Source organism: Camelus ferus, chromosome 13, assembly GCF_009834535.1.
Source record: "Camelus ferus isolate YT-003-E chromosome 13, BCGSAC_Cfer_1.0, whole genome shotgun sequence".
NCBI classification, from domain to species: Eukaryota; Metazoa; Chordata; class Mammalia; order Artiodactyla; family Camelidae; genus Camelus; species Camelus ferus.
This window is the reverse complement of record NC_045708.1, coordinates 30,090,313-30,115,148: the sequence shown is the minus strand read 5'-3', so window position 1 is coordinate 30,115,148 and position 24,836 is coordinate 30,090,313. Positions and strand designations below refer to the sequence as shown.

The 24,836-nt window shown below is 38.6% G+C and overlaps 1 long non-coding RNA gene across 1 annotated transcript in view; it reads left to right on the top strand.

Annotated features, from left to right (window-relative positions):
• Positions 1-24,398, top strand: part of LOC116667956 — a 38,481-nt gene extending 14,083 nt beyond the window's left edge. Inside the window, exons 2-4 of the long non-coding RNA XR_004324958.1 lie at positions 10,419-10,581; positions 21,994-22,090; positions 23,795-24,398. This is a non-coding gene — a long non-coding RNA (uncharacterized LOC116667956). The remainder of the gene's footprint in view (positions 1-10,418; positions 10,582-21,993; positions 22,091-23,794) is intronic.
• The last annotated feature ends 438 nt before the right edge of the window (positions 24,399-24,836 follow it).

The window sequence follows — 24,836 nt, the reverse complement described above, 5'->3', positions numbered from 1 at the left end:
TTATCATAAAGAGCTGTGACTCAGACTGTACACCTGAAACATTGCAAATCAACCATACTTCAATTTAAAAAAATCTGTGATTTAGAATTATGTGGGTTTCGGGAGATTCCAAGGTGCTTCCCCCAGATTCCGTGGATTCTTCTATCCCAGCGGGTTGGTCTGTCTGGCAGCTGAGAGTAGACCTGCAGTTTAGAAGAATCATCTCAGGAATGACTTGGCACATCAACACATGCGTTTGTTATTGTCAGCCTCCCCTGGTGCTCCCCGCTGCTTTGCTCAGGAACCATGGGAATGTCCAGAAAGTGGATAACAAGAGTTTTGCTGTATTGGTGCTCATGGTCTATTGAATCCTTAACTTAAAAGAAAACATAGCTCTGAGAAATAACACAAATTCTATAAGAATTTTTAAACTGCATAAAGCACAATGATTGCTGTGCTGCACATTTTTTAAATGTTTATTTAAAATTTTATTTATTATTATTATTTTGTTTGTTTCTTCTTGGAGAAGTAATTAGGTTTATTTATTTATTATTGTTATTTTTTAATGGAGGTACTGGGGGTTGAACCCAGGACAACATACATGCTAAGCACACACTCTACCACTGAGCTATACCCTGCCCCCCACATTTTGGATATAGTTTTCTGTTTCTCCTTTGGTCCTGGTGTCATGTTGCACCTGATCTGGGAAAGAGGTCATCTCTAGGAGTAATGAAAGTGTGTAAAGGTGGGTTCCCCTCACTGTGAGTGGCCAGAAAACTGGCAGAGCACTTGTAATCAAACATTAAATATCTAGTGAGATAAGGTCCTGCTCTCAAGGAAGTTAAACCCAGTTGGGAAAAGAGGCTGGCAGAATTTCTAGGGCAAAAGTCAGTGTCAGTGCGTTTTAAAAAGCCTTCCTAATTCCTACCTCTATTACTCAAGTTTGTGGGCTGTGACCAGGAGACCTCAAAATACAGTGGCTTAAAGAAGGAAGACTTGTTCCGTCCTCATATAAAAATATGGGTCAATGGCTCAGAGCCAGTATATGGTGATTCTGGAGTGTTGAGGATGTGAGATATCAGGTATCTTGTTTCCCTGTGTTCTCAGTGTTCAAAATCCATCTCATGGTCCAAGACGACTGCTCTAGCGTTTGCCATTGCATCCACAGTCAGCTGGCACAGAGTCTACTGTGTCCAATGGTCTAGTAAAAGGGGAAGGAGAGGGAACGCCCCTTTCCTTTAAGAGCATAACACAGATATCACACACTTCTCTTACACCTACACCTGGACACATACATGGCCAGATCTCAGCCACATGGCTACACATACAGCTTTAAGAGACTCTAAGGAATATCCCTTTGGCTGGGTGAACAAATGCCCAACTAGAAATTGTACTGACGTGGAAGACTGGATTATGGGATTGGATGCAGGAGGAGAAGTGGAAGTCTCTGTCCTATCACTGAATTTAACAACAACAAAAATTAGACAAAAAACACCAATTAGAGTGGCTAAAATTAAAGAGTGATTTCATCCAGTACTGGTGAGTGTGTGGGGCAATGGATCTCTTGCATAATGTTGGCAAGAGTGTAAAATGACCTAAGCGTCTTGGAGGGTGATTGGCAACATCCAGCACTTTTTTCTTTTTAATTATAGTATAATTGATTTACAACGTTGTGTTAGTTTCAGGTGTGCAGCAAAGTGATTCAGTTATGCATGTATATATATATTCTTTTTCAGGTTTTTTCCATTATAGGTTATTACAAAATGTTGACTATAGTTCCCTGGGCTATACAGTATGTCCTTGTTGTTTATCCATTTTATATGTAGTAAAGTGTATCTGCTAATCCCAAACTCTTAATTTATCCCTCCCCGCTTTCTCCTTTGGTAACCATAAATTTGTTTTCTATGTCTGTGTGTTTATTTATGATTTGCAAATAAGTTCATTTGTATCATTTTTTTTAAGATTCCACAAATAAGTGATATCATACGATGTTTGTCTTTCTCTGTCTGACTTACTTCACTTAGTATGATAATCTCTAGGTCCATCCATGTAGCTACAAAAGGCATTATTTCATTACATTTTATGGCTGAATAGTATTTCTTTGTGTGTATATATACCACATCTTCTTTATCCAGTCATCTGTCAATGGACATTTTGAGTTGGGAAGCCCCATGAAAAAGGCCAGCAGGATCCCCAGGTAGGGCCATTACTCTCCTGCCAGCACCATCCGGTTCCCTGGCCCAGCAGCATTATCTTGCTTTTTGCCTCTGAAACAGCTTACTTCTAAGAAAGTGGAACTTATCCCTAAGATTCTATTGGTTCCCTGAGTCCACTCCTGATTGGTCCATTTCTACAAACCTTGTTCCTAATTAGTCAACTTTTGTTACACCTTATTTGCATATGATGTTGCAAAGTGTAGACTGGCAGCCTATAAAAGCCTGTGTAAACCTACAGAGGGGGTCCAGAGTTTGGAGTGTTAACTCCTTTGGCCGCACCAGTGTAATAAACCTGAGTTCTCCAACTCTCCGAGTGCTGCTTGAGCTCTTGCCTGGATCCAGGTTTCTGTCACAACTGAGCTGTAACACTGAGCTATAACACACTTTGCTGCAACAATTTAGGTAACTTCCAAGCAACATCAAGCATTCTTTAAGATGTGCATACTTATGGCCCAGCAATCATACTTCCAGAAACTCGTCCTGCAGAAGCATGGTACAACATACTTTGATAATTGTGAGGATCTTCATGGAAACATTGGCAGTGATGGCCAAAGACCAGGGATCCCTAAGTACCCATCAAAAGGGAGCAAGTTTAAAAATGATGGTGGGTCTGTATGATGGATTATTAAGTAGTCATTGAAAATGATAAAGTAGATCAATATGTACTGATGCCCAAAATGTTATTAACAATGTTTAGCTCTCTGTGTGAGATATGTGCTTTAATTTTTTGTTTATTTGTTTGTTTTTTGTTGAAGTATTGTCTGTTTATAATGTGTCAATTTCTGGTGTACAGCATAATAGTTCAGTCATACATACACATACATATATTTGTTTTCATAGTCCTTTTTCATTATAGGTTACTACAAGATATTGAATATAGTTCTCTGTGCTATACAGTATAAACTTGTTTATATATAGTAGTTAGTATCTGCAAATCTCAAACTCCCAATTTATCCCTTCCCACCCCCTTTCCTCCCTGGTAACTGTAAGTTTGTTTTCTGTTTTGTAAATAAGTTGCTTTGTCTTTGTTTTTTTAGATTCCACATGTGAGTGATATCATATGGTATTTTTCTTTTTCTTTCTGGCTTACTTTACTTAGAATGATGCTCTCCAGATTCATCCACGTTGTTGCAAATGGCATTATTTTATTCTTTATTATTGCTGAGTAGTATTCCATTGTATAACTATGCCACAACTTCTTTATCCAGTCATCTGTCAGTGGACATTTAAGTTGTTTCCATGTGTTGGCTATTGTAAATAGTGCTGCTATGAACATTGGGGTGCATGTATCTTTTCAAATTAGAGCTCCCTCTGGATATATGCCCAGGAGTGGGATTGCTGGATCATATAGTAAGTCTATTTTGAGTCTTTTGAGGAATCTCCATACTGTTTTCCATAATGGCTGCACCAAACAACATTCTCACCAACAGTGTAGGAGGGTTCCCTTTTCTTCTGTGCTTTAATTTCATTTCTTTGCCTTTGTCAGCATTTCTCAAGTGTTCTACTAAAACACTCTTGGTTTTATTATTTTGGGGGCTAAAAAATAAAAAATAAAAGAATAGGTGGGAAAAAATGACAAGGCCTTCCATGAGTGGGGCAGGCAGATGGGTGGACTGGGGAGACCCATGCACAGGTGAGGAAGATACCACTTTCCATCCTTCCTCTGAGTCCCTAGGGGCAGTGGGTGGGGGAGCAGGGTGCCTGCTCTGTGCCAAACCCCGAGCCAGGTGCTTTGCTTCTTAACTCATTGGATCCTCAGAACATTCTTACCTCGGAGAGGTATTGTTACCTCTAGGATGGAGATAGGGGTTACAGGAAGGCGTATCCCAGCTTGATGTGAGGGCAATGCCTGTTAAGTTGGAAGTTGAAAGTGATGCACCAAGATACATTTCATAGTGAGGGACCAGTTTAAGATGTTCATTTTCAAAAGTGATATAGTAAAACTGACTTGATGGCTCTTGCTACCCTCACCCACATCAAGAGTACTCAAAGGCTGGACTGTGTGACCATCAGTGGAGAGGATTGTTAGAGAGAGCTGTAGGTGTGCTTTAAGTCCCACCCCCCAAAAAACCAAAGGGAAGAGATGGGGTAGCACTGTATCAAGAGGTGTCTTTGGAATGGCCTGCCCCAGCCAGGAGATGTATTGATAACCAATATTGCTTAGCACAGTCAGAATTTGGTAATAAAGATTAAGCCAACATTTGATTGGTTTCATTATGATTTTTAATTGTAATCACTGCACCTCCTAGTGACAGAGCTGTGTTGGAATGCTCCGCACCCCCTGCCCCCAAACCTTAGTATGTTGCTAGTGGGGGTGATTCTCCATTGTCCTTAAATCAAGAGAGAAGGGCTATTCAGAAACTTAATTTATGCCCCTGCACTTTGGGGAGGGGCAGTCAGTCTGACTCCCACCTGAGAAATCTACAGGGAAGGGGAAGTAGCAGGCTGGTCAACTGATGCATGAGTGAAGAGAGGCGGATGAGGAGGTGAGCCCCACACTCCCAGCTGTTAGGGCAAAGGATGCCTGAGGGTTTTGTACAGACTGGCTTCTGGCCATGCACATGAGCAGCAGTGTGTGGAGTCATGGTAGATCCCATCTGAGAGGTCCACTGGAGGAACAAACATGCCAGAGACACTGGGCCAAGAGAATGGCAGGTGATGATCTCTCCATCCTCAAAGGAGCTACAGAAAAACCCATGAAAGGAAAGATGAACTTTGAACACCGGCCAGCCCCAGAGAGCCCAGAGGGAGCATGCACAGTGCCCTTCAAATAAGAACCTTCTGGCCTCTTCTTAGCTGCCTCCCTTCTCATCCATGTCAGACCCTGGGGGGAGGGGGAGTCAATATTAGCAATTAGCAAGTGGGGGAGGGAGGAAAGGGAAAGAAGCTGGCCTGGGGCTTTCCACCTGCAACTGGTCTGAGCAGGGCAGAGGGGAAGTGAGGAGCTGGAGCGCTGAGTGGATGTGGGAGAGCTGTAACTACAGGAGACTGGGCGCCCCAGTGCCCATGCAGGACCTTGTATTACCCGAGGGGTCCAGAACGTGAAGGAACAGTGGAAATGAAATCCAGCGGCTTTGGACACAAGTCCTGCTTGTTCAACACACTGTTATACAAAGAACTTCCTAAAAGGGAGAGCTTTTGACCCCACTGGGTCCTAAGTGCCAAGAGCCCCTGTCTTGCCCATCATTGCACCTACAACACCTGGTACAGTGTCCAGCGTATGCCATGTGTTCCATAAATACCTGTTGAATAAATTGATAAATATTAATAGAGTTGAGTGGGCTGCAGTGTGAAGGGGTGTTTCTTGTGATGGGAAGGATGGAAGCAGGTGGTCCCTGAGGTGGACTGGCAGAGGGGCCCTGCTTTGTTTGGAAGACTGGCCAGATGATGCCTGTGTTTCCTGCCTGCCTCCGATTTTCATGCTTTCCAGCTCTGGCACGCCTTCCCTGTCTCACCAATAAGGAGTTAACATCAAAGCCCAGGAGAAGCCTAAGGCTTTAGCAAGGGTGTGTTTTTTGTTTCTGCTGTTGCTTTTTAGCAAGAATCAAATTATTGAGCAAAGTGCAAATCTCTGTGCTTGGTGTTTACACGTATTATCTCTTATCCTTGGAATAAACCGGAAAGGCAGGTATTATTTTTAATCCTTCACCTCTGAAAGGTTAAATGATTTATTCAGGGCTGCTACCCCAGCTCACGAGTTGCTGAGGTGATTCAATTACAGGATGAGTCTGCTTTGGAGACAGGGTGTGGAATCTGTGATAATCTCTCCTTACTAATGAGGTGGGAAGCTTTTTCAGGCACATGATCCAAAAAGTTCAGATGGTGTGGGGGAAAATCATGTGTGATTTTAGGATTGGAGGAGGCAGGCTTTGAGAGGCAACAGGCCATACCTTCAGAAGGCTTTGGAGCCAAGGAAAGAAAAAATGGGGCAGGTCTCAAATATCAAGCCCCTTGTCTGCCTTTGCAGGTAGGTGTTGGCACACATTTGGGCAGCAGTAGACTTGGGACTATAAGCCAAAGACCACTGTGTGTATTTGGATCTCTGTGGGCTTTGAGGAGCTGATGAGTGGGTTTCTCTGGACCTGAAGAAACACAGTGGTGGATATCAGAGCCACATGGCTGGGATGGACTTAGGATGAAGATGTCATTGTAGTCAAATAGATCTATTTTTGTTTTTCAAGCTTTTTTTATTGAAGAATAACATAATACTTGCATGCACAAGTCCTAAGTGCACAGTTCAGTGACTTATCCCAGAGTGAATACTCCTGTGTGGTTACCACGTAGGGCAAGAACACCCCAGCCCCCCAGCCCTTACTGTCCTAGAAGTCCCCAACCCCTCACCCCAAGGGCAATCACTGTTCTTCTTTCTAACACCAGAGATAGCTTTGTTTGGTTTTGAAATTCAAATAACTGGAATAATACATTCTGTATTTTTTTGGTGTCTAGCATCTCTTGTTCAGTATGATGTCTGTGAGATTCATCTGTGCTGTTGGGTATCATTTGTTCATTTTTACCGCTGTATGTTATTCCACTGTAGGACTTTCCCACAATTTATCTTTTTCATTCTATCACTAGACATTTTGTTTCCAACTTGGGGTATGACTAATAATGCTATAGACGTTCTTGTACTTGTCTTTTGGTGCGTATATGTACATGTTTCTATTGTATATGCCTAGGAATGGAATTATTGGGTCCTAGCATATGCCTATGTCCAGCTTTACTAAGTCCTGCTAAATAGTTTTCTAAGGTGAAGCCACCAATTTACACACTCACCAGCCAGTGTGTGAGAGTTCATTTTTTCACATCTCTGCCAATACTTGGTAATAGTCCTTTTAATTTTAGCTACACTGAGGAATAAACTCCTTGAGATTTTAATTTGCATTTCTCATATGACTAAAGCAGTTGAACATCTTTTCAAAGGTTTAGGGGACCACTGGTTTTCTCATTGTAAAATGCCTATTCAAGTCTCTTGCCCATCTGCTTATTTTGTTAATCTTTTTCTGCATTGATTTGTAAGGGTTCTTGTGATATTATGGATGTGAGCTCTTTGTCAGTTCTGTGTCCTGTAAATACCTTCTCCCACGCTGCGGTTTTACTTTTCATTCTCTTAATGACATTTTGTGAGGAATGAAAGTTACTAGTTCAAAAAATTTTTTTTGGTAAAATATATCACAATATTTATCACTTTGACCACTTGTAAATGTATAATTCAGTGGCATGCATTTGCAATGTTGTGTAACCATCACGACTATCTATACCCAAGACTTTTTCATCATTCCCAACAAATTTTGTGCTCATTAAACAATAACCCCCCCCTTCTCCTTTCTCTCAGCCCCTGGTAACCTCTATTATACTTTCTGTCTCTATGAATTTGCCTATTCTAGTCACCTCATATAAAGAGAATCATACAATACTTGTTTTTATTCACCTGGCTTATGTCCCCAAGTAAAATGTTTTCAAAGCATATATACACCACATTTTGCTTATCCATTAATCTGTTGATGGCCACTTGGGTTGTTCACTTTTAGGCTATTGTGAATAATGTTGCTATAAGCATTGGCGTCTGAATGACTATTTAAGTCCCTGCTTTCAATTCCTTTGGATATATACTGAGGGGAAGAATTGCCAGGTCATCTGCTGTCTCTACATTTAACTTTTTGAGCAACTGCCAGATTGTTTTCCATGGTGACTGTGCTATTTTACATTCCCGCTAGCAATTCATGAGGGTTCAAATTTCTCCACTTCTCCTTCCTACCTTCCTTCCTCCCTTCCTCTTTCTTTCTTTCTTTTCATCTTTTCTCTTCTTTTCTTTCTTTCTTTCCTTTCCTTTCCTTCCTCCCTTCCTTTCCTTCCTCCCTTCCTTTCCTTCCTTCCTTCCTCCCTCCCTCCCTCCCTTTCTTTCTTCTTTCTTTCTTTCTTTCTTTCTTTCTTTCTTTCTTTCTTTCTTTCTTTCTTCTTTCTTTCTTTCTTTCTTTCTCTTTCTTTCTTTCTTTCTTTCTTTCTTTCTTTCTTTCTTTCTTTCTTTCTTTCTCTCTCTCTCTCTCTCTCTCTCTCTCTCTCTCTCTCTCTCCTCTCTCTCTCTTTCCTCCCATCCTCCCTTCTTCTTTCCTCTCTTTCTTTCTTTTCATTATAGCATCCTAACATGAAGTGGTATATCCTCATGGTTTTCATTTGCATTTACCTAACGACTAATGATGTTGAGCATTAGGTTCATATGTTATTGACCATTTGTATATCTTCTTAGGAGAAATTCTGTACAAGTCTTCAGCTCATTTTAAACTGGGTTGTTTTTGTTATTAGTTTCAGGAATTCTTTATATATTCTGGGCATTACTCTCTTATCATATATATGATTTGCAATATTTTCTCTCATTCTATAGGTTATCTTTTGCTTTCTTTAGAGTATCTTTTGATGCACAAAAGTTCTTAATTCTGGTAAAGTCCAATTTATCTATTTTTACTTTTGTTGCCTGTGCTTTTGGCTTCATATCCTAATAAAATCGTTGACAAATACAATGCTGTGAAGATTTTCTACAATGTTTTATTCTAACAGTTTTATTGTTTTAGCTTTTACAAAAGATGATTAAGTGAAAAAAATAGGTTTCAAAATATTGTTACATTCTGATTCCATTTTTGCAGAAATCACATGTTATATATCTATATATGCTTCGGGGGAAAAAACGGTCCTAAAGAACATGTTAATAAGGATTAGAAAGAGGTAATGAGATTACTGGTGCTTTATTTTATTTTGTTTTGTCTTTTGTTACAGCATGATTTTTATAACCTTCTTTGTGTTTCTCTGTGTTTACTAAAATTTCTCAATTAAATATGCATTTTGTAATGTGAAATAAACACTAAAAGTTTTTTTTAATTCAATTCAACTGAAGTTTATTCATTTGGGCTAAGACTGTGTATCCTCAGTGTAACCCATTATTTCAACCCATTTTTCAGGCTCTAACACCTTGATAGAACTCTAGTCACTTAGAAAACGAATTGTCACCTTGGAAATGTGTAGTGGGGCAGCTCAGTCCTAAGAGAACAGGAAGGACATGTTGGTTTTGATGAGGAGAAATGGAGAGGACTGGTGTGTGTGTGGGGGTCCTTCAGAGACTGGGTAGAGCCTGACCTGAGCAAGGTCTGGACAGTTAGAACTCAGGATAATTGGGCAGAAAGGGAGCGAGTCAGAGTGCGAGGGAAGAAGGACTTTTCAATTTGTTTATGGCAAGTCCTAACCTTCAGTGCACATCCAGAATTTGCGGGGCCTCTGTTTATACAATTTCAGGTGCCCTCTTTAGGAAAAATGACTTACAAATGCAAAATTAAGTACTAAAAGTACTTTTAAAAATACTAAGTATTTTCTCAGAAGGAAAAAAAATCACAAAAAATTGCTGAGTCTTGGAGTTCTTGGTCCCTTTCTTCTGAGAATTTTCTAGGTGATTGACCAGAAATACCTTGAAATTGTTTCTGATTGTTGCCTGGCTTCCCCTCCCCTTCTGGAACCCTCTCCCATTTCCAAGACCTCCCAGCCCTCACCGGGATCTACCCACGTGTGGGGCCCTGAAGTTGAAGCCTTATTCGCGTCATTGTAACTATGCTTCTGCTGATGGTCTTTCTCATTGCTAGTCTTACCAAGATTTCTCCTGGTTAATTCTTAGGTGGTGAAACTCTAGGATGGCAATTCCTCTATGAATTCTTGTTGGCACATCTTGTCGTGGGTTCCTCACATCCCAGGTGGCGCCACGCTCTTAAAGCAGAGACTTGTATTCCCTTCTGCTTTCCCTGGAAGAAGAAGGGAAACTGAAACCAGCATTTGCTAGGGAGGAGGTCCACAATTCTGTCTGAAAACAAAGGCTCTGGAAAATACGCAAATTGTACTAATTCATTTTTTTCCCCTCTCTGGTATTATGGTGGGCGATTCAAAATTTATCCCAAGTGTGAAATCATGATTTGCAAGTAGGGAAACTGTAGATCAAAACGTCACACATATAGGCCCAGATTCTTCATTCACATTTAGGTGAAATATGTAGCTGAGCATTCCAAGTGTTCAAGGAGGGTGTCCCTGGAAAATCTATTTCCCTGAATGGTGAATTACCAAGTCATACTGAGTATCATTTGTCATTTTTTTTTGACCTGAGAAATTCAACATGCATAGCAAACATTTCTTACTTAAGCCTCATATCACTTAGATGGGGAAGGTTCAGCAAATATTGTCTTTGTTGCACAGGTGGGAAACACTGAAGCAGGATGAAGTTCCAGGGATGTACAGGTTCATGCAGTGAAGCTCAGACATCCACGAGGCTCCGCCATCCAGGCCCTCTTCCCCCTCCCCTGTTCCGTGGCACAGGGAGAAAGCGTGAGGATGGCTGTGTAAGCAGCGCCTTTGCCAGGTAAGTCAGGGACTTTCTGCTCTTGCTCTCCATGGACTGGAAAATTCAGTAGCACTCTTTTGGGTGTGAGGACTAGGAATCCAGTTGAAAGGGGGACTTTATTATAAAAATAGAGGAGAGTCTCATGGAAATCCCGAGTGGGCTCACAGCCGCCTGAGGGAGGACTGAATCCAGGCGCTGGAAAGAGTCCGCTCCATCCCTTATCTCCTTTTTAGTCTTTTATCACCAGAGACAAACTTTTCTCTCTTCCTTCCATTCATGGGAGAGAATATGGCTCTGGCTTTCAGCTACAGGCTGAGACTAATTTGCTGGTTTCTCTGAGCCAGACAGAGAGAATCGGGTTGCCCCAGGGACAGGTGCTCACCCCTGGTCCAATCTTACACTGTCACATGGTACAAACGTGGCTGCCAGCAGACTGCCCTGGGGGATCAGAGGCAGTTCCAAGAAAAAGGGGTTGGGGGATTAGGAGCTGGGCCAAACACTCCCAAAGTGTTTATTTTAGGTGGAAATTTTATGAGAGCATCGAAGGCCTCATTAAGGGCTGCCTTGGGACATCAATCTTCACTTTAATCAAAATAGCCCAGCAGGCTCGTCCCTCAGAAGACTGCCCAGTCTTTACGCTGCTTTCTGAACATTCACAGTGTGTGAATAGCATCAGTGGTTTCTGTGCCTTTAAGATGCCTGCACGCCCTTTAAAGGAAGTGGTCCTGATCCTTCCAAATACAAGGTGAAACTACCTTTTGCAGCAGTGGACTGGAGAAGCTGGGCAAGATTCTCTGAAAAACTTCATAACGAATGCACAGTTTAATTATTAATTCTTCTAATAAATACTGCCGAGGCACTGGGAATATAATAACGGAGAAGCTATCATCCCTGCCATCACAGTCTATTGGGGGGAAAACAGATGCATCAACAGGAAATTAAAATACAGTGATGGAGGTGCTAGGATGGGAGAGTGTATGTGGGGGGGGGGAGGATGCAAGGGGGACAATGGGAACACCAAAGAGGAGCACCTTGCCACACTTGGGATGGGGGCAGGACTTGGAGAGATGGGAGGAGGTAGTGGACATGGGGCAGTTTCTAGGAAGCAAAAATATCTCAGCTGAGGCTTGAAGGACACAAGGGATTTCTGAGCCCCCAGGAGAGATGAGAATGGCTGGAAGAGAAAGACAGAGAAAGATGACTAATCCTATAGAAAGGCACATGCAGAGAGCTTTGAATATACGTAAATCTATATGACACACTCAGGAAATTTGCTAATAGCCACACCGCCAAGCTCTTACAAGTGTACACGAACTCTCAGCCAAGTCGGTGAAGGAAATTGGGATCAAGGCCAGAGTTTCAAGAACCTTGAATGCTGGGAGTGTTCTGATTATATTTCCTAATGCAACTTAAGAGAAAATGTGGTCATCTTACCCGGCCCATTTAAAAACGGTAAGTGAAACGGGCTTGGTATTTTTGAAATGACATTGTTTGCTCATTGGGGTGGTTAATTTGATGTGCCAACTTGGCTAGGCCACCATACCCAGAGATTTGGTCAAATACCAGGCTGCACGTTGCTGTGAAGGTATTTTTTAAAAATAAGATGAACATTTAAATCAGTAGACTTTGAGTGAAGCAAATGACCTTTCATAATGTGAAAGTTGAAGGCTTTCAGAGAAAAAGACTTCCCCCAAGGGAGAGGGAATTCTGTCTCCAGACAGCTTTCAAACTCAGGCTGAAACATCAGTTCTTTCTTGGGCATCCAGCCTGTCCACCTACCCTGCAGATTTTGGACTTGCCATTTGCCAGCCTCCACAATTACATGAGCCAATTCCTTAAAATCTCTCTCTCTCTCTCTCGATAGATAGATAGAAATACGTAGGTATATAAGATATGTGTTTACTGTGTGTTATGTAACTTCTGGTTCCTTTAGCCAAGATGACTAGTCCAACTTTTTTTTTTCCCCCTTCGATTAATCACATCTTGAGATCCAATATATAAATCCATTATTGCATGTCTTGTGTATAGCTGTTCTAAAGAATCTTATTTTCTGTACTATATGTATCAGAAGAGTGTACATTGCAATGTAACGTAAAAAGAAAAATCTACATGAATAATGCAGCCAACTATCCAAGTGTTATACCAGCTAAAACAACAACCTTGCACAATGAAAAAAAGATATATATATATATATATATATATATATATATATATATATACACACACACATAATGTATGTATATATAGTCAGTCAGATAGAAGTAGATTCTATTGGTTTTGTCTCTGTAGAGAACTCTGACTAATACAGTGTGTCTACTTTCATCCTGTAAAGTTTCTTTTAGACACACATACATTTACTTTTTCTAATAAATTTTCAGTAATGATGTATCAGTGTCAAAAGATCTGCTTACTTTACATTTTAATACATGCTCACATTAATTTATGATACACATTCAAAAGAAAAATATCAATTTAAAATCCACGTTCTACTTAAAACATATTCCAGACTCATTGATGAAATAGGTTTTTTCTTTTTCCTCTCTATCTCTGGAAATTATCTAAATGTCCATCAGTAAAGAGGATCACTGATTGCCCTATTAATACATGAACACAGTTATATAAACTGCAGTTGTAAAAATGAATGATACTGAAGTTTTATTTTTGTTTATTTATTTTAAGGGAACTCAGTGCTGCCTCTTATCCTATCTTATATACACCTAAGTACAAAGGATAGAAAGTTGAATCTGATATCAGTCTCTGATACTGGTGACCTTTAAGCGGGGCCACTTGGGAAGTCACCCTGGGGAAGTTTTGAACTAAGCCTCTCCCACTGTGTTTGGAGGGGATAGATCTTCTTGCTTCTTTTACTGTCCATTCATTAAAACTTGTTTAAGCTGTCTGTAAGAATGAAGTCTTTTTTTCTTTTCTTTTTCCTAGTTCCTTCTCCCTTCCAACTTCCTCTTGCCCCCTCCTGCCCACAGATAACCCATGTTAATGATATGTTTATTTAAAATTATATTCACACAGGCTATTTTTGCCTCTTGTTTTTATTATATAATCTCTACATCTTGCTTCCCACTTAGCAGTATCTTGTGGAAATCTCTCCAGCTAAACGGGCAGAGAAAAAGCCTATATTTCATTTGCTGCATTGCGTTCCATAGCATGCATGTGACAACAGTTATTCAACCAGTCCCTTAACGATGGCCTTTTGGTCTGTTTTGAGGGGTTTTTTTGCCTCTTCAGTGCTGCAAAGGACATCCTTGTTCATATGTCTCTGCAAGTTTTACAACCACTTAATTACTTCCCACATATGCCCCAATTAACCCACTTTGGTAGAACAAACAAAATGTATAGTGATTTTTAATAAAATTTTATTTAATTAATCACTCCACCCCAAACAGATTGGTTTCCATTATCTTTATATTTAATTTCTCATATTTTGGTATTTCTCAGTATGTTCTTCTTATACTTAAGGAAAGATACAGGAGCCCCTAACACAGTGTTCTTAAGAATTCAATCTTCAAGAAATGTGTTTATAATAATATAGATTAAAAAATAAAACTTTCCCCCTTGCTCCCCAAATTTTGAACACAGTTGTAATTTAAGATGTGCAAATCCAAGGGTATGACCATGAACTAAGAGTTATTTCTAATTATATAGATGGCATTTGAGATACCATTGTCCCAGGTGACCTTTTAGAAAATTTTATACGTAGGTCAGAACAGGCACTTGTCAGCTTGTCTGCTTGCAGTAGACACAAAGGTTGCAACTAAGGCTAACCTTTTAGGAAAAAAAAAAAATTAGCCGGATCTGGTGGTTATTGCTACAGAATTCCAACTTGAGTCTAGGGTACATCAGCCACTCAGTGCCTTCAAACATCGCCGTGGGACAATGGGAACAGCAGGACCATGTCAGGGAAGCAATTTGTGGAAAAGTTCACACTCTGTAACCTGGAAATCTCAGCTCTAAAATAATCCAAAACGCTCACAGATACAGAGAACAAACTAGTGGTTACTAGCAGGGAGAGGGGAGTGGGGAGGGACAATATAGGGGGTAAGGGGGAAAAAGTTATATGGGATTCTATGAAATCATGTTTGTAGAATTTGAAGAATCTTTCATTCAATAAAAAAGAAAAAAAATCCAAAATATGTACACAAAATATATTTTGACAAAAATTTTTTGTCATGGCCTTTTATTTACATAAATATGACACTGAAAGAAATGTCAATGTCCAAATGTAGGAGAAAGTTTAAATAATTGCAGAAAGACTTGATGGACTTTTATGTAGACCTTATAAAGGAAGATTAGGAAGACTATGGAGCAATACTGACTTAAGAGAACAGTGCAGTCTGCAAAGTTATATGTGCAAATTGTTTACAACTACATTAAAACATACACAGGCACAGAAATCTGGTGAGAGATACACTTAAATCCTAATTATTGACTGAATGGAGTTTTGGGGGAGAGGAGGATTTTGAGTGATTAAAAAATTCTATTTTCCCAAATTTCTATAATTGTGTTATATTAATATTATGCTTTTTTAGAAAGAGAGAATCAATTAAGAAACCAGATTTCTGATGAAATTATAAATTCACCTCTATGAACCAGTGAGAATGATCTGAATTGAAGTGACATAAATGAAGTGACAATACAGGGTTTCATAGCAACAGTATCTTTTGCAGACAAAGAATATTTGAGAACAGATAATACAAAGAAGATTGTGTTTAGATTTTTCAATTTGTTAATTCAGCATTGATTCAAACAAACAATATCACAATCCACAAATAAAAAGAGGAAGAGGAAGAGGACAGAGTTGATTGTGATGATGAAATTTGATGAAGTGTAGAAAAGGGTGGGAGTAACTGCAAACAACTGTGTACCCTGAATCAAGCTCTGTCAAAACCTATTATTTCCCTTTTTATGCATATGATCAAAAAAGTTAAAGATTGAGTTGAAGCCCCTCCCAATTACTTTCATATCCCGTTTTCCCTTCTCCTTACCTAGAGATAATCAATAGCTTTGGTTTAATCATTCCCATGCCTGTTTTTATACTTTTACTACGTTTATATCTAACCACAAATTAGCATCATCTTTCATCATATTTTTTTGTTGCCAGTATTATCATCCCGAGTACATCATTATGCCACTTGCTTCTGCACTCAGCATCATGTGTTAAAATTTATCTGCCTGGATGCTTATAACTTTATTTTATCTGTTTGCCTATGACGGAATAGCCCACTGAAGGAACATGCCACGATGATCCTTTCTTCTATTTATAGACATTTAGGTTGTTTCCATTTTATGCTGTCATTACAATTACAATTACAGTGAGCATTCTTGTCTGTTTACACCCACGTAGTGGAGTTTCTTTGCAGTACGTACCTCGGAGTGGAATTGCTAAATTGGAGAGGAGCGCATCTTTACAAGATAAGGTCAAAAGATTCTCCAGAGTGGTTGTGCCGAGTTAGAGTTCCTTAAACAGTGTATGGACACTCTTCTAGCTGAAACTAGTCCCCAGTACTTGGTGTTATCAAAATTTTCAACTTTGACAATCTGATGTTGTGAAATGTTATATAATTTTTAACGTTCTGATGTCCAGTGCACTCAAATTTTTTTTCATTGATTTATGGTTTGTTCAAGTTTGCTCTTCAATGAATTGTTTGTTTATGTCTCTTCCTCACTTTCTCATTGTATTGTTTGTCATTTTGTTACCAAACTCTACACATGCAATCTGAATTTTGGACACCAATCCTTCATCAATTACATGTGTAATAAGTATTTCCTCTCTGTTTGCATCTTGTTTAACTTTGTTCATGATAACCTGTTGGACAGCTCATGATAATTTTAATGACAAATATATCAGTCTTTTACATTATGGTTGGTACTTTTGCTTCTCATTTAAGAAATCTTTTTTTTTTTTAAAGACTTCTTTCTCCTCAACCTTAAAGGTAGTCTATATTTTCTTTTGAAATTTTAAAGTGTTAATTTTAAAATTAAGTCTTGGAATTTATTTTGTATAATGTGAATTCAGGATTGAATTTTAAGTTTTCCTTTTGGCTACGACAGAGCATAAATTACTAAACAACCCATCTTTGCTGCAATGATTATAATGCTGCCTCCACCATCAATCAAATTTTCATATGAATGGCAGCCTGTTGCTGCATTCTCTGTCCTGCTCCATGATGGATTTGTCCATTTCTATGCCAATTTCACATTGTCTTACTTATTATGGCTTCAGTTAAACCTCATTTTCCCAGTAGGCAAGCCCCCTAACCTTCTTCTTTTTCAAAATTATGTCAGATATTCAGATCCTTTTGCTCTTCCAAGTGAATTGCAGGATCACCATTTTCTGTTGGGATTTCTACTGAAATTATATTCAGTAACAGAGTATTTTAGAGAGAGTTTCCAGTTTCACCACATCATGCCTTCATCTCTCTTGAACATACTATGCCTCTCCATTTGTTCTGGTCTTCCTTTTTATCTTTTAAAATGTTTTGTAATATTCTCCATAAACACCATGCAATTTTGCTAGACTTACTTCTAGATTCCTTATGTTTTTGTTGCTATTATGAATGACAACTTTTTTTTCTGTTGCATTTTCTAATTGATCATAACTGGTATTTAGGAAAACTATTCATGCTGTTATTCTTGTGTTTAGAATCTTGTTGACCTCTCTTACTATGGCTGAAACTTTGTAGATACTCTAGATTGTCTGTGCAGATAATAACTCAGCTGTAATTTGTTATATTCAACTTTTCAAACTCATATACCTCTGATTCTTTTCCCTCCCTACCTGTACATTGACTTTGACCTGTGGAATGAAAGTGTTTATAGAGAACATCCTTGCTTGTTCCCAATTTTTATGCATCTATGGTTTCACCATTGTATATGCTGTTTCATTTGGATTAAAAAGAATGTATAACTTCTTTACTTGTTGGATACACAGCTGTATATATTTTTAAGATCAGTGTTTTGCCACAATGCATTCTTGGGTTATAAAATCAATTTAGTTGGCTGCAACTCACATTTTTAAAAATAAAATAGAATAGAATGAGACAAATTGTATCAGAATGCATCACTTGTATTAAAGGTGAATATCGTTTATAAAATTCTTTCTGTATGTGTGTGTGCATGCACATTTATATTGTAGGTTTTGATGTAAAATATATTTCTTAAAAGGGCTACATTAAAAATTTTTTGAAAAATTCTGCATTATATGATGCTTTGAAATATTGTTCTTCAAATTTACTATAGCCTTACTAATTTTTGCCTGCTTGATTTATCTGATTCTGTCTAATAGAAGTGTTTGAAATTTTTGGAGTCTGATAATGAATTTGTCTATTCCCTGTAATTCTATTTTGCTTTATATATTTTGAACCTTTGTTTTTAGTTGCATATGAATTTACATCTTCCTGGTAGATTGTTTCTGTTATTGTTGTATAATACCTCTCTTAATTCCTATTAACTTTTTTCATTAACATTGCCTCACTAGTTTTATTTGAATATATTTTTTCCCATCTCTTTACTTTCAGTTCTTTCAATCCAATATGTTAATGTATATCTTGGAACAGATGCATTTAATACAATTGCATTTATTATGATTGCTGATATACTTTAACTTATTTTGTATTTTCTCTTTATTAGCATTTTCCCTATGTTCCTCCTCACCCCCATCCCAGTCCTTTTGGCTTTTTATTAGGTTGACAAATTATTTTTAAAATATTTCTTACATGTTTTCCTCTGTTGGCTGTTAATCTGTTCTTTTAGTGGTTTTCCTAAAATTTTAAAATATCCTGTTTGAATTTAAAATATTCTGACAAACATGTTGTTCTTTGCATTTCCATCCTTCTAAACAAAACGTATGCACAGTTAATATTTAATTAAGCCTAAAATATATATAATTAATTTTTCTCACCATTTCATTGTTTCTTCTATTCCTTACTCTTGCTGTATTTTCACATTTCTTTTTATTGAAATATATACTTCACTAAGTGTGTAAATGTGGATATGCATGTGAGCAGACCCATTTAATCTTTGTGCTCTTGAAAATGCCTTTTTGGTCCTCATTTTAAATAATAATTTAACTGAATATAAAGTTCTAGGCTGACAGCTACTTTCCTTTCACATGTTAGGATGCTACCACATTGTCTTTGGGCCACAGTTTTTGCTGAAAATAAGTCACTGGCAGCCTTATGGTTCTTTCTAGGTATTTTTTGTTTTTTCTCTCTGGTAGCTTTTAGGAATTTCTTCTTATCACTGATAGGCTGCCCTTTCACTGAATGTGTCAGGTTCTGTGCACAGGTTCTTTCCATCAGAAGACATGTGTCTTTTGCAGCTATGAAAATTCTCAGCTCTAATCTCTTCAAATATTCCTCCTTCATCAGCCCCTCCATCCTCTTCTCCTGGAACATCCACTAGGCATAGGCTGGAGCCTCTAAGGTACTGTCCCTCTCTGTTAACTACTGTATTAAAAATAATCTCGCTGTCACTCAGGTCTAAGTTCTGTGTGTACATCTCACAATTCTTAATTCCCTAGTCTTTGGATATAATCTGGAGTTTATTTTGTCTTCTGAGTTTTTTTTTATTTTGGTAACCACATTTTTTTCTAGTCTCAGTATATATTTGGGTTTTCTTAATACCCACCTGGTTTGTTTCATATACATCTCTCCTTTCTGTTTCAGAATTTCTTACTCATTATTAATATACATGATATCTTGGCTTATGCCTTTGAACATTGTAGACATCCTTATTTGAAAGTCTTTGTAAGACTGTTTTGTAAAAATAATTTTATCTCTAGGCATTTCATGCTTCAATGAATGATTTTGATGATTTTATAGGCTGTCTTCTTTAATACTAGATTTCTTTGTTATGGCAGCCACATTTTTAGTGTGTGTGTATGTTTCTCCCATCCTGTTTGTCTAACAGTTTGGGGGATTTGCAGTTGCTTCCATCTGACCCTCTCCCATGTCCCCAGTACAGCACCAGGTGGAATTTGCTCTGCAGTGACGTTGGGGCTATCACAGATCCAGTCATGGGGTGGCAGGTGGCTGGCTCATTTCCTGGCCAGGAAGTTAAATCTACAGCCTGCTTTCTTAAGCCAAGAATCCCCTGTGAAACTGCAGTCTCAGGAAGTGAATTGATAATTGCTTTTCCTTAATAGACTTCTTTCTGTAGAGGGAGGAGCCCCATCCCAGCCTCTCGCTGCAAGCAGTAAGCCTTGTATTCATCCACTACTGTGCATGAAGAACTTTTAATTCCCATTATATGGTAGGAGCCCACATGTGAACTGCCACCATGTGCTTGCAGACAGGAACTAAACAGACTTGTGCCTTCAAACCTGCTCAACGGTTTGTAATTCATTGCCAGCTCTGGTCGTTGGAGACGCTCATCTCTTTTTCCTCTTTTTTCTTTTACTGTGTCAATCTTTGCAGTGTGTTTGGAGCAAAAGGGGTGGATCAAAGCATTCATCTTTGATACTTCATCTTGACTGGAAGTTAGTTCAATCTACATTGTAAATTTTTTTTCATAATGTTTGGAATTTCTTTTAATTTCAGTTTCTGAAAGCTACAGGTTATAGCTATTTAACTACATGCTTAAAATGACATTAAGTAATTTTACTTATATTTATTGTAGAAAGAATTTCCCAAATTAATGAGCATTTTTATTATTTTAGTGAAAATAAAGCAACTCAACAGTCTTTTGTTTTTGTGCTCTTCACGTGGCACAGCACCTTCTCTGGCCAAACCTTCTCGAAAACCTATGATTCCTGCAGAACTCCATGGAGAAAGTGCACAATTTCATCCCCTTGTTGATGATCAGAGCCTGCCCTGGTTGTTGAGCAGGGCCTCTTTTGTTGTGTGGTTGTCACAGCCCCGACAGCGCCCAGGTCTTCTCCCTTGTTGTTGGAATAGAGGCTTGCAGACCCGTTTCTGAGCAGTAGTGTGTGGTAGGAGGGGTTGGAGCGCTTCAGCTGGGAGAAGAACTGCTGAGTCTAGCTCTGCAGGAGGTGTCCACCGGGATGACCCTCTGGTTGATGGAAAGCAGCCTAACATAGTGGCTAAGAGCCTTGGGAATCCCTGGGAATCACTCAGTCCTGGCCAGTGATTACTAGTTGGATAATTTTGGGCAGGTTACACGTTTTAAGCCTTATTTTCTTTGTTTTCAATGTGTTGGTAATAATAGAAACGGATAGGATTGTTTGAGGGTCAAAAAACATCACACATCTGATGTGTTTACACACAGCACCAGGCACATAGTCAGCGCCCAATAGATGTTAACCATTGTTATCATTAAAATTAAATCACTAGTATATGTGTCAATTAGTTTTGTTAAATAAAACAAGCAAATCATGAGGTGAGGACATAACTGGAAAGTTCACCTGAAATAAAAATAACAGTAAAATAAACTCAGTCTTTTACAATGGATTATGTGTAGTCCAGACGGTGAAAACCGCGTCCGTCTCCACATGAACAATAAAGTTACATCAAACCAGAGTAATGTGTTTCATGAAGAAAATTTGACTAAATTGAGTTTTCCAGAGTAGTAATTTTAATCAAATATGTCCCAGCCTCCAGTGGCCAAAATATCACCTTCAAATTTTCCATGGCTATGAATCACAACCTTGCTAGGAGAAAATTTGCCTTTTATGCCACTAAAAAGTTAGCATCTCAACATGTTCCTACTCTTCTGTTCTTATCAGTAGTTTCTGTTAATGAAGAGATCTTCTTCATTTCTTCCCTCCTGAGTTAAAAAGAAAAAAAGATCCCAACAAACCAAAGGATGATCTCAGTCTGGGAAGAACAGTTCAACTATGCGATGATGCAATGCCTATAAATATTGTCCTATTAGACAAGGGCTCAGTGGCTTACGTGGCCTTGTTAAACAATTAAAGCTAACCTGCTTGGTCTTTACAGCTCACAGAACCAAGAACCTAGGGACTCAATGCAATCCCAGGAGACTCAACTTTAAAGGCACCTTGTTTAACTTTTTTTAAAAAATAACGCACCATGTTTTCATGTGTTTTACCTGGCAGACGCACTGACTGGTGTGGGGTGGGGGGGTTGGTCTGTCTGCCTGGTTTAGCATCAGCACAACACCTTTCGTTAATGGATGCAAGAAGGAAGTGTGCTAAAATGAGGCATTGATGCATGTGTGAAAGCTTGTCACTTGTTCACAGAGGAATGAGACAACTGTAGGGGAAAGCAGAGGTCAAAAGTGGGGTTTCTGCTCAAGAGAGGAAAAGGGCTGTGTCTCTAAGGCTGAATTCATACCATATTTAGAGCAAATGTCAATGTTTGAACACATGACACCTCTTTCTTTGGGAGCTGGATAGGAACCTTGACATGGGTTTTAAGGACATGGTCAGAAGCTTGTAGGTTCACCATTGAAGCTGGGCAGCATGGTTATTACCAATATTCCTTGTGTCTCTAGGTGAATTCCATTGACAAGTAGGTCTATTTGTATTGGAAGCCTGAAAAGATTCCCCCCTCCTTGTACTGAAGATTAGAGGGACTGTCTAAGCACCATGGTAAGTGGGAGACCGGAGTTATCAACTTGCTGGTCTTGTTACTGACAAGGCAGACCACCAAGAAAAAGTAAAGGTGTTGAATACTTCTTCATGTACTCGTTGGCCATTTGTATGTCTTTCTTGGAGAAATGTCTATCAAGTCCTTAGCCCATTTTAAAAGTCAGGTTATTAGCTTTTTTTCCCTGCTCTTGAGTTGTAGGAGTTACTTACATATTTTAGAGATTAACCCCTCATCAAACATATGGTTCTCAAATATTTTCTCTCATTCCATAGACTGCCTTTTCACTCTGTCGATTGTTTCCTTTATGCAGAAATGCTCAACATCACTCATCATCAAGGAAATACAAATCAAAACCACAATGAGATATTACCTCACACATGTCAGGAGAGCTATTATTAAGAAACCAAAAGATGTGTGCCCACCCAGGGGTGCCAAAAAAAAAAAAAAAGAAAGAAAGAAACCAAAAGTCAACAAGTGTTGGTGAGGGTGTGGAGAAATTGGAACATTGTGCATGGTTGGTGGGAAAGCAAGATGGTGCAGCTGCTGTGGAAAACAGTATGGAAGTTCCTCAAAAAATTAAAAATAAAACTATGATAAAATCTTGTAATCCCACCCTCTGGGTATTTACATGAAAGAAGTCAAGTCAGGCTCTTGAAGAGATATTAGTGCTCCCATGTTCAATACAGCACTATCCACAATAGCCAAAGACATTTAGGAAAGAACTTAAATGTCCATTAAGAGATGACTGGATGAAGACAATGTATGTACACACACACACACACACACACACACACACACACACACACACATATACACACAAGAGAATACCATAAAAAAAGATGGAATTCTGCAGTATGCCACCTCATGGATGAACCTTGAAGATATTATGCTGAGTGAAATAAACCAGTCACAAAAAGACAAATACTGCATGATTCCACTTATATGTGGTATCTAAAACAGCCATATTAATAGAATCAGAGTGGAATGGTGGCTGTCAGGGGTTGGGAGGTGAGGAATGGGGGGTTATTAATCAATGGACACAAAGTTTCAGTTAAGCAAGATGAGTAAGTTCTAGAGGTCTGCTGTACAACATTGAACCTATAGCCAGCAGTACTGTATGGTACATTGGAAAATTTGTTAAGAAGATTAACAGTTTAATTTGTTAAGATCTCATGTTAAATGTTCTTACCAAAAATAAAAAATAAAAATAAATGAAATAAGAGAAAATAAAGAAGGGATCCCAAGAGACAAACTTGGACAACTAGAGAACTGTGGAAGTTTGTAAATGTGCAAACCAAATCTTTTTATGGTCTAGCATTTGTAAACTTTTTTTTTTTTTTTATGTTTTTTTCTTGTTATGAGAACTTTTTTTTCTTAACATTTTTTATTGATTTATAATCATTTTACAATGTTGTGTCAAATTCCAGTGTTCAGCACAATTTTTCAGTCATTCATGGACATATACACACTCATTGTCACATTTTTTTCTCTCTGAGTTATCATAACATTTTGTGTATATTTCCCTGTGCTATACAGTGTAATCTTGTTTATCTATTCTACAATTTTGAAATCCCAGTCTATCCCTTCCCACCCTCCACCCCCCTGGTAACCACAAGTCTGTATTCTCTGTCTGTGAGTCTATTTCTGTCCTGTATTTACGCTTTGTTTTTGTTTGTTTGTTTGTTTTTGTTTTTGTTTTTTAGATTCGTAAACTTGATGTCTCTCCTCAGACTCTTTCCTCATCTTTGGCTTGGCTTCCCTTCCGCCATCTCTAAATGTCTGAAGTCTTCCAGTGTCTCAAACGGAAGAAATCCTTCTCAGGGGGATGTCTGCTCCTCTTTGTTGGTACTGATCAATCTCTCACTCATGTTATAGATATTTTCATGCTCATCTGTATGTGTCAGGGTCTGTGTTTTCTGGTGGCCAGGAAACAAGCTTTCTGCTCTGTGGTCCAGATCGTCAGGGAGCTTTCTGAAGATGATGCTAGTGAGGAGGACGATGAAGATCATGATGATGTTGGCAGCACGTCAGAATGGATGTGCAACTTCACAAGCAGACTGTCCTTGGTTTGAACTTGCCATTGCTGTATGCTAATTGTGCAGCTCTTGGTAGGTTCCTCAACTCCGCTTAACAGTTATTTTGAGAATTAAATAAATTAGCCTACATTTATATGTGCTCTATTCATATATTCATATTTCTGATGCTCCAGAAATAGTAAATTCTGTTTTCTTCTCTGTCTCCCTCTTACCTAGTCCATGATAGTTCCTAGTTCATAAAGAGCTTCTATCTTCAATGTACTAGTTGGGATTCTTTCAGTTGCAAGTGACAGAAACCCTGCTTAAGTAAATTTAAAAAAAAGAACTTAAAAAAATTGAAAGTATAGTGTATAGCAAAGTGATTCAGCTATAAATAAATATATATATATATAAAGATATATATTTCAAATTCTTTTCCGTTATACATTATCACAAGGTACTGAAACTAGTTCCCTGTGCTATACAGTAGGTCCTTGCTGTCTATCTATTTTATATATAGTAGTGTGTATCTGTTAATCTTAATTTATCCCCCTCTTCCACTTTGGTAACCATGAGTTTGTTTTCTATGTCTGTGAGTCTATAAATAACAGAACTTTTTGCTCATGTAACTGCAAAGGCAAAGCAAAGCTTGATCCAGGGCTCAAATGATATGATTGAAGCCCAGTTTTTCTCTCTCTACCTCCCAGCTCTGCTTCCTCTGTGATTGTTC